The sequence below is a fragment of the Macrobrachium nipponense genome, chromosome 44 (assembly GCF_015104395.2).
Source record: "Macrobrachium nipponense isolate FS-2020 chromosome 44, ASM1510439v2, whole genome shotgun sequence".
Classification (NCBI taxonomy): Eukaryota; Metazoa; Arthropoda; class Malacostraca; order Decapoda; family Palaemonidae; genus Macrobrachium; species Macrobrachium nipponense.
In genome coordinates this window covers 16,863,556-16,875,246 of record NC_087221.1, presented here as the reverse complement: position 1 = coordinate 16,875,246, position 11,691 = coordinate 16,863,556, and positions in this window count along the sequence as shown.

Sequence of the window (11,691 nt, the reverse complement as noted above, 5' to 3'; positions counted from 1 at the left end):
TATTGTTTGGTGTTTATTGCTGCTGACTCTGTTTCCGTTCGAAGTGTTTATTGTTTGGGTTATGTCTGTTGACGCTTGCTTTGTTCAGTTTGTAACAGTTCTGCGCTCCGACCCAGATATTCAATGCTCGCGATCTCTTGGGTTAAGGAATTTTCTTGTTTAGATACGGTTTTAACAATAGGTACGGATGTTTCTATATCTTTTAGTCTAATTAATGGTTCTTTGCAGTATGATGCGGGATTGCGGATAATGCGTCAGCTATGATAATTGCTTTCCCAGGTAGATATCTTATCTTGGCTCCAAAGACCTGAATGATCATTTGTCACCGAGTTCCTTTTGGACTGTGATTAAAGCCTTTGAAAAACTCGGTAAAGGACTCATGTTCAGTAAGGACTTTATCAGGGATAGCCATAGATTATGAACTTAAAATGTACTAGTGTTAAAGATACCTAGCCCTTCCTTGCCTATTACTGCATATTTACTTTCAGAGGGCTTTAGTTTACGTGAATAAAGCTATAGGGAAGAACTGTTTATCATATGACTGAAGTAATACCCCTCTTACCCCTTGGTCTGAGGCGTCTGTTGCAATAAAAAAAAATTCCTTATTTAAATCAGGGATTTTTAAGTTAGGTAAGCTGCATTATTCCGCTTTTAAGATATCGAATCGCCTGTGATGCTTTTCAGACCATAATAAATCTACGCTCTTCTTCGTAAGATCTGTTAAAGGAGCTGTCCTGCATTGAAGAGTTACATATTTACATTACGATTGTAATACCCACTACAGCGCAAAAGTGCTGTATCCCCCTTTTACGTTATAAGTACCCCGCGGAAAGTTATGAATAGCCGACACCTTACCATGGACTACTTTTAAGACCTTGACCAGACACATAAAACCTAGATAAACATGTTCGGTTTTAAAAAAACTCTCATTTAGATATTTTACTCTGAGATTATTTGTCTTTGTCTCTGTAGCACTAGCTCTACTTTAGTGAATGTACTTCTAAGGTATTAGAAAAGATTACAAGATCATCCATATAGGCATGTAGGTTATCCCCTAAAGTCTCCAAACACTATATTGTAATTGGGTGCAACGTAAGCCGGAGGCATACGTAAAAATTGATAATGTCCCCTGAGTGTGCTGAAAAAAACGGTGTATGAGGTACAATCACCTAGGTAATGGTATCTGGTAAAAGCTTTTAAAGTTGGTGAAAAAAAATTTATTCTAACCTAACAGAGATAAGATGTCGTCGGTACATCGCACTGGAAACTATCGGGAGTCGTTTCCTTGTTTAGCGACAGAAATCTACGCAGATACGCCAAGTCCGATCTTTTATGGCATGACGTTTTGAGGGAAACAAAAATTAGTATGGGCTTATTTGATTTCCTAATGACTCCTATTACTAACATTTTTCAACTCCGTCATTTATCTCTATTTTGAAAATTTCATTGAGAGTCTATGCGAAGGTACGTATATAGCTTTATGTTTGTCCTTAGACCGTATTTTGTTTTCAATGACATCCGTTTTTCTCCCAGAGATCACTCGCTAGTGGAGAAACTTCCTGGTATTCAGGTGAAAGATAAAAAAAATTTCTGCTGAATCACCTCTGCTTGAATGACTTTACGGATATTACTTTAGATAGATTATCAGAGAGATTCATCCACGACTGGTTGGGCGTGATTAAAAATTAGCGACAATAAAAAATGCGATATTTATAACTTCTGTATCCACGATATGTATACTTTTAGGGCTTTGTTCGCGGAAATCGTTATATTTTGTTTCAGAGTGTCGGGAAGGATTAAAAATTTCATTTCCAGCAAAGCTACTTTTTTACCGCACTAAGACATTCGAGGGTGCATGCTTCTCGGAGATTTTTGCGTGCAAAGTACGACTGCGGTTGTGGGAGAATTCTGTTGGGTCATTTGAACAATGTTACGATTTATGAGACAAATGTTATAGCTTCCTTTATATAAGTTATTATTTGATTAACTGTCTCCTGTTCAAACGGATTTTAATATGGTTTGAAGTTTTATAGGATTTTCCTTTGATAAAACACGCTTATTTTTGCAGGATGTCAGATAATATTTTGTATTACCCCTAGATGGATCTTACAATTACACTACATACAGATCAATGTTTTTATAACTATAGAGGTATCTGTAAGCGCTCGCATTATCCGGACTTCTCATTAGGGAAGTTCGAACAACAGACGGTGAGTCCGTAAATACAGATATTACGTGTATTAAAGAAAAAATCAACAAGAATTCTAATTTTTACTGCGCGTACAGTCGGGCTTAATCCACCAGTATTTATTATAACTTAATGTATTAAAATTAAACGAAAACCTGCTCTGATTACTTATACGGTCGTGTGTTTCATAGGAAAAATCCTTTTTAATTCAAAAAGATATCGGTATGTATGAACCAACATCGCTTTTTCCCCACTCTGCTAGAGTCGCTTATTGTGTGGAATTTGCTTCGCTTTGAAAACTCGGCAGATTTAACTAACCTTGACCGCTTGACTAGGTGACACAGTCACCGAGTTTGCTTGTTTGATTCTGAACGGGCTACTGTTTTCTATTTCTTTTTGTAATAATTAGGATCCTTCTCTTTATTCACCATCGGCAACGTATTGTGTGTTTTTTAGCATTATGTTGCTGGTTACGTATAAAGCAATGAATGACGAACTATTAGGAACTGAGCGATTACTAATAAGACAAGTTATCACTACTGCATACAATATTAACTGTTTGTACTTCATTCTTTGCTAAAATTTGAAATAGTGAGGGATCCTGGTCAGCGCATTTAGCCTGATGAAAGTTTTTTACAGACATGTTATTCCTTGCAATCCAGCCATATTTTTAAAGTTGAGTTGAGTCATTGAGGTTCGATATTTTATATAACTCAAAAAACTCAAGGCTAAAACGGCGATCGGGACTTTGCAAAGGAGCATTTATTGTCATGACCCGCAATAGTGTTACCTCTAATTTATATAGATTTGTTACTAGGGTGTTCCACTTGTTTTTTGTGTGTTTTCTAATCACTACGGTGCTTAACGACCCTACCCATGCATCTGTATAAATACAGACGTCCACTGCGTAAACGCATATTCACTGTTTATCATGATGTGTTACGTAAGGGATTAATAATCACCCAAAATGATTAAAATTAACATAGTATATGATTATGATATTTCAGTTAGAACTTCTGGCAACAGACACTCAAAGATAAAAAACTCGCAGTAGCGAAATCTCATGATGTAGATAATTTCTGTAAAAAAGTAAGATTAAGAATGTCTCGTAACTTCAGCCACAGGAATAACGAATTCGACCTGTAAAGGAAACACATCAAAGTTACTCCAAATGAATAAAAAATTGTACTTAGCTTGCTTTTGTGGGAAGTCACGGTGTTCCGATAACGACACACGGCCTTGGTCCTCCTTCTCTATTTAGCGGACGACCTGGTTTGGCTTCAGTTTCCCCCGTGCGCGTTGTTTCGATGATTCGAGCCCTTGAAAATCCGATGCTGCAGACGCGTTCGGTTTTGTTTCTTGCAGTGCCGGAAACGCTCACTAACGATGTTTTCTTGAATGATTCTAATGAGAGACGAATCTTCCGTTGCCGTAGGAAAAGGACACGTCGGTTTTGTTTCTTGAAGTTATTCACTAACGATGATACTAAGTTGCTTGACGAATCTTGTTGTTTTCTGAAGTCGCTCATAATGATGATACTAGGTTGCTTGAAGAATCTGCTGCTTTCGTCGTCGTTGACTTCATGATTTATTATTCTGTTTTTCTTCGTAGGACGTTGTAGAGTTCTTCTGGTCCGCTGGCCACCAAATATTAGGGCTTGTGCCTTGTATGATAAGGCGCCCTATGAGGTAATGTTAGACTAGCGATAAGTATACGCTAAGTCGGTTGGTATTGCACTTCCATCTTCATGGAGTGTCTGGGGTTTTGTAGATCACTTACGAAGTCGGTATTATCTTTACGACGATGTGTTAAACTCATGGTTACGGTGAGGTTTTCTTGTAGAAAACACTAAGTATAAAAAATAGTATATTCTTCTGAAGTTTTACATGATGAAGATCAGGTATGATCGTACAAGTCTTCTATGACGATAGCTTGATCGCTTTCTGCAATGATGATGGCTAATCCTATTCCTCTACATGATAAAGCTTAGGTAAAGAGGTACAGGTCTTCTAATGACGATAGCTAACTCTGTTCTGCCTGTCTACCATCTCTGTTACAAGTTAGAAGGAACAGACAGTAGTTCGAACATATGAACATTACTATCAGATGACATAGTTTCCATACGAACACACAATCAAATGAGACACGCTACAGATCACGTAGGCCGTTTGAATAATAATAGGTCGGGGGTAGTTGTCTCAAGCAGGGAGCTTGGACTAATGTTTATAAACAATTGAATGACTACAGGTGACGGCATGTTATCTTAGCTTACATACTTATTGTATACGTCATCTTTAGCGTCTATAGTCTGATCACATTCTGCAAGCAATCTGGTTGACCTCTTTAGTTTATTCTTTTATATATATGGACTAACATTCCATATTTTTATTATGTAAACACTTACATATATATATATATATATATATATATATTATATATATTAATAATATATATGTATATATATATTATTATATATTAAAATCCTAAGTGCACCCCCCTTGGAAGATTTCTAGATCCACCACTGTGTATATATATATATTATTATATATATATAGATATATATTATATATATATATATAAATATATAGATATATATATACTGAGTCACGAAAATACGAAACGTGATGACTATATAAATCAAGAAAAAACCCACGATTTTTCGTTCTTTACTAAGGAGACTGATATAAATATGAAAATAAAATTACGAAGATAGGGATTATAAAAGAAAATATGTCCCTGGAATCCAACACAGCTGAAGAATTAGTAGACTGCTTAAAATAGGGGTACAATTTAAGAAGTTTACAAGGATTAAACCCAACTGCTCAGAAGGCAGGGACAAGACAAAAGATTATGCATGGAGGTGACTGACCACCAAAAAGTACAATTCAATAAATGTCTTTTTGTAAACAATAAATATTTTTGCAAAGTGAACATTTGGTGTAATAAGGACCAAAACTGACATTATTCCTTTGATAAGGTTGATACTTGAGGAATAAGCATAGCATCTTTATGCCATCTTCGGTACTGAAAAACCCTCCGGTTGACTTTTCAACAAACATTAAAATCTCACATACATATTTTAGCGAGACAGTTCAGATTAACTTTCCTGTTGTTTACCTTCCAAACTTAGTATTGCGTGTGTGGGTGCTTCTTCTTCCACTTCTTCTTTTAACAGCATTTGACCAGATGAGCAGAAACTACGGAACAAGATGCCTTTACCTAAGGGTTGAATCATCACTGACTAACAAGTTCTTGCCTATACCCGTTGTTCAGTACCCTCTGAATCTCTTGAAAAGCTGGTCTTTCAACAGTCCTGTTGTATCTTGATTCGAGAAATGGCTTGCTGAAAGGAGGTACTTGTGAGACCCTCTTAGATCTGTAGATAAGTCTCGATCTCACTCACAGTTCTTACTATTCGACCTCCATATCAAACTAACTGTCTGGCCAGTCATAGTGCAGAAAATCACTTGAGGGAGTTTCTACACTAATGGCAATCGTAGCCAAGCTATTATTTAACATTAAATGACTGCATTGTAGTTATTCCAATTTTTTTCATATTTGAACAATCTACTAGCATAAAAGGGCAGTTTGTGAAATTATAAAAACTGGTAGTTTTAAATGACAATTAATCATTTAAAACTAAAATACCCTACTCGCCTAATAAATTTCAGCGAAGCAGATTTTTGTAGTGGTTCTAACAACCTCTACGAACTTTTGCTTTGGGAACGGGTAAACTTTAATGAAAAATCGCCTATATCCTCCCATTAAAACGGGACATCACAAAATACCAAAAACTCCTCCATAAAAGTGGACGGGGAGCAAAGTTTTTCTCGCTCTGAAAGGAAGTGATATGTTAAAAAACACAAAGGGGAGGTCAGTCAGTCGTAAACTCTATTAATGGAAATTTTGTATAAGTTCTGGAGAGAAGAAAGTTTCGAGCGACTCTGTCCTCAGTATGGCGGACGAAATAAATGTGTAAGGAACGCTACCTGTTTTCAGGTTAATGCCCATTCATCTGGTTCTTTTACGATAGTAAGTAAGTTCCTCGTTGGACGAGTGGTTTTCGCGCTTGGCTACCAATCCGGTGGTCCGAAGTTCAATTCTCGGCTCAGGCAACGGGGAATCAGCGGAATTTATTTCCGGTGATAGAAATTCATTTCTCAATATAATGTGGTTCGGATCCCACAATAAACTGTAGGTCCCTTTGCTAGGTAACCAATTGGTTCCTAGCCACGTAAAAATATCCAATCCTTCGGGCCAGCCCTAGGAGAGCTGTTAAACAGCTCAGTGGTCTGGTAAAACTAAGATATACTTAAGGACAATAAGTGTACTACTCAGTTTAGTAAACTTGAAGATTTTGAGCCCAAAGCCAACAATATTGTTTTTATATATCTTTAAAGACACAAATCTGCCAAACTGCTGAGTAGAACAGAAAATTTAGCTCGTGTACAATTTCTGTCCTGAGTGAACTTAGGCAAAATCTTAGCAGTAATGTACAGGCTTGATTTTATTTTCAATAAAATTATGTGCAGAGGAAATGAAATTCACGGCATACCTTCAGCGAAGCATCTTTCGAAGTACAAGTTATGTTGCTCTTACGGAAATAACGGGAAACCAAAAAGATTTCCATATATTTTTCATATTTCCTTGAGTGGTAGGTTTCACCACATTTCAAGGATAAATAGATATTTCATAGATTGTATCGAGGACCAACGTAAGCATAGTAAATTATTACACTATTTTTAGTCATATATATATTTGCTAATGACTTAACTTCTAGTATAGGTTATTGACGCCATGGTTTATTTATTCTTTTATATAAGCATATCGAAATCCTTCCTGTATTGCTACTGCAGATTGAACGATGTATAGCCGGCGTTTCTAGTCATCTAAAATATGCATCATTAAAGCTCATATACTTGATAAGAGCTCATATAATTTAAAAGGTTGCGTCTTTAATTGTTCAACCTGATCCTCTTCCTCAACCCCTATGTCCTTCACCCGCTTCCACTTCAGGCCTGTGCATCGAAGAATATTGAAAAACTGAAGATAATAGAAAGTTTCTTTCTTCTTTCATTCTTTTTGTCATTCAAGTTAAAAAAAAAGTTCTCTGTTCCTGTGATATTTACCTCTCCATCTATTCATGAAGACTGTGTCCCAATTTGCCAGATCTATTCCATGAGTTATTCCGCGTTCCTTCTTCCGTCCTTTCACGATTTATTCCGCAAACCGACGTTTCTTTCAGGCTTCAGTTCTTAAGACCTTTGGTCTTATTTAATTAACGATGCCATTCAGTCCCTTTTCTCCATCGTCAAATCCCGGATTTCTGGAGTCTTTGTTCTCTCTATTATTCAGCTTCGTCTCTCTCTCCTTGAGCACAACATACCTTTTTTTACCTGAATATTCATGAAGATTTCTGAAAGCAATGTAGATACGCACAATCATACAAATCAACACACGTACATACACTCACAAAAGATCATACACACTTATGTATGATATATATATGTGTGAAGAGGTTAATTAGATTGACAGATAAACAAGTAAATAAATACAGCTGTCAACACTGGCTAGACAGTGCTCACTGTCCCATTCATAATTTAACTTTTCATCTGTGAATAAATGCCCTTTGCAGAAAACTCAGCAACATTAGCCGCTTCGTACATCTACACACAAGATTCAGTATCAATATGACGTACCCCTTAATACACGTTGCCATTCACGTCTATATTGCTCGCGCTGTCTCTATACCTGAATGTTGAGGCTTTCGTTTCCTATAGCTTCTACTCCTACTATCCGGCACATACTATAAGGTTTTCCTTTTCTCCCAACCAATCTTTCCACATGACCGAACCATCTCTAAACTGTAATTCATCATTGTACCTTCACTGATGACCACTTTTTAAATCTCTACATTTGTCGCCCTTTCATTTCTTTTTAAATAAATCACGTATGCATATTTATATATACTATAACTGACGATTAAATGAAATAAAAGTTAACATTCACTCCAGTAAAATTGTCTTTCGTAAGTGTATGAATAAACCTCCAGTTGGGATCTAGAGCACTTTGATCAGGGGAATTTGTCTTATCAAGTAGTTAAATTATTATTTTGTTATGAGGTAAAATACTGAATGCTATTATTACTGTTGTTGTTGTGGTTTGTTTGTTGTTATCTAACTTTTGCATAAAATTCTAAAAACAGGTATCCACTATTGTTGACCTATAGTATCCCCACCGATCAAGAGCCTTAGGATAGTTGAATTATCCATTCATTATCTTAGCCAGACCAAGAACCTTCCTCTCGTGCGCAGACTGCAATTGGATAAATTTAGTTAGAAGCTCAGCCAGCAAGACCCGTCTGCTGCCGTTGGGGAAAAAACAGACTGTGGAAAAAAATTGGACATGTTATGATTAAGCGCTTCACTGTGGTTTATAAAAAGATGTAGGTGTGAATGTAAGTCTGCCAAAAGCCGTGGAGTCAGGCCAAATCTCTCTCTCTCTCTCTCTCTCTCTCGTCTTCACCACTCAGAATGTGATAACTGTACATTGGTCGTGTACTCTTCTTGAATTCTTTGTTGAAATGTGTGAAGGAGCAGTCATGTTTTATTTATTGGTTAAAAAGTAGGACACGACATTTCTGGCACAGTGTAACCCCCCCCCCACCCCACCCCACCCCCACCCCTCTCTCTCTCTCTCTCTCTCTCTCTCTCTCTCTCTCTCTCTCTCACATGCGTCTCAGTTGGTCTTTACTAATACTAACCCGCGAGTCCCATGAATATAATCTACACTACTACGCAAAAATGAATCTCGTTTGGCAGGGATCGTGCGAGCCTATTATTCGCTCCATTATTATTGTCTAGATCAAAGGTTCCTTTCACATCGAAATCATCATAACCAACCCGGAATAACGAGAAAGCAGGGGACTTTGATGCGAACATTAGATCTGACTGGCTCTCAGTGTGCTTTATCCCGGTTCAAAAGAGACTTTGACAAGCTATTAACCCAATAAATGGTCATATACGTTCAACTGCCACGGAATGTAAAGTTGCTTTTTGATCTCAAACTGATAGCGTCTCCAGCTCTCGACTTCTGCACGTATAGCTCAAGTCTAATTGTTGACTCTGCTGCGACAATTCGAATCCAGTTCTTGGTTTAACTTCGATTGTTCAATTCCAGTTCTTGGTTTAACTTCGATTGTTCGATTCCAGTTCTTGGTTTAGCTTCGACCATTCGAATCCAGTTTTTAGTTTAACTTCGATTGTTCGAATCCAGTTCTCGGTTTGGTTTCGATCGTTCGGATCTAGTCCTTGGTTTTGGCTGATGGTTCGGATCTAGTTCTTGGTTTTGCTTTGACAGTTCGAATCCAGGTCATGGTTTAGCTTCGATCGTTCGATTCCAGTTCTTGGTTCTGCTTGGACAGTTCGAATCGAGTTCTTGGTTTAGCTTGATCATTCGGATCTAGTTATTGGTTTTACTTCGACAGTCCGAACCCAGTTCTTGGTTTAAATTCGATCGTTCGAATCCAGTTCTTGATTTTGTCTCGATCATTCGACTCCAGTTCTTTGTTTTGCTTCGTCAGTTCGATTCCAATTCTTGGCTTTGCTTTAACAGTTCGAACCCAGTTCTTGGTTTTGCTGTGACAGTTTGAATTCATTTCTTGTTACTTCTTTGACAATTCAAATCCAGTTCTTGGTTTTGCATTAACAGGTCGAGCCCAGTTCTAGGTTCTGCTACGATAGTTTAAATCTAATTCTTGATTTTGTTTACGCATATTGAATTGATATGGATAATGCTATTATGCAAAAAGACATTTATTGTGGTTGTACTTGATTAAATTTTCTTTAAAGACTAAAGATTGTCAATAAATCCAACATTGTTCAGCATTATAACTAACGAAATATTGCATTATACGTAGAAGTTCATGAACATGAAATCGAACGACGGAGGGCCGCCCCACCCCCTCCCCTCGCAGTTAATTAATGGCTGTAAGACCAAGTATGTTTGTAATTGTTTAAGCGGAAGTATGGCACACTCTTAAGTATTTTTTAACATTATCCGATATGTTACTTAAAAAAAACATAGGTGACTGACTTAATACTTGATAAATACTTCATTACATATATTATTAAAAAGTTACCTACTTAGCAAGACATGATATTATTAAAAGTTATCTACTTAGCAAGACATGACATGAATGTATGAAGAATATCATCATCTGGTTCTGCCGATCCTTATTCCTGAGTATTTATACTTTTCATCGCCTGACTGAAGTATATGGAAAATAATACTTATTTGGAAAATTCCTGTTGAATATAACGGCCACTCACTTTTATGTAAAGAATCATTCCTATCTTTGTGAAACAAATTTAGTTCTTAACAGGTACCTTACTTTCCCAAGTAAGGGGAAAATTTTTATTTGTTTTTCAACCGCACTGGAGGTTTACTACAGTGTAAACTGAATCATTAATGAACAAATTATGCGTTAATGATGTTTTCTTGCAAAGTCAACATTACAGTAGGTTTGTGGTATGATTCGCTGTCAATAATAGTACCAATCCTTCTTGATTTCTAAGATTCCACGAATATATCAACGTCTACAGTAGTATTCTTATTACTATGCAATGTTCTTAACGTTTGTAATTCTCAAATATTTATCAGTATCATCTCATTTTTGCATCCCTAGCGAAATTGAAAAGCGTTAATGACATCAGTATTTAGGTTATAAACACTTTTTCATTGCTCACAAAAATGTGTTCCCGTTTCTCTTAACTCATTTTACAATTTACAGTTGTTTAGGGTGACACATCATTACATTGCCATTACTTTTGAACTGAATACCACTTTCTTTGTAGTACCAGTAGCCATTTATATATATATAGATATATGTATATATATATATATATATATATATATATATATATATGTGTGTGTGTGTGTGTGTGTGTGTGTCGTGTCTGTGTGCGTGTGTGTGTAAGTGTGTGTTTCCTCTTGGGATTTTTTTGGATAATGTAGCCCATTTCCTCTTGAGAAACGTGACAGGAAGAACAACATTCATAAGTAAGTTTGATCTTAGCACGGCATTTTTCGTTATATTTTTAATTCATTCGCTGTTACAATAATATGCAATAGTAGCTACTAAGAAATTTTCAAAAATACTTTTCGATACTTTGCAGTTATACATCAACATACACAAACACGTATATATATATATATATATATATATATATATATATATATATATATATATATATGACTGGTAAAAAGTGTTCTGTAACAACAGAGTTCCATCTAATAAAAGGAGCCCATAACACAAAATAGAGAAAAAGTACTATATTTCAGAGACTGCTGTCTCCCTCTTCAGGTAGATGAATGAGAAAAGTTTACAGAAAAGGTGGTATTTATACCAAGAGGTCCATCCACAAACAAGCCATTTTAAGTCACCCCGCTGATAATCTTCCTCTAATCTTCTTAAGGTTGGTTGAATGAAGACGTTGTCGATC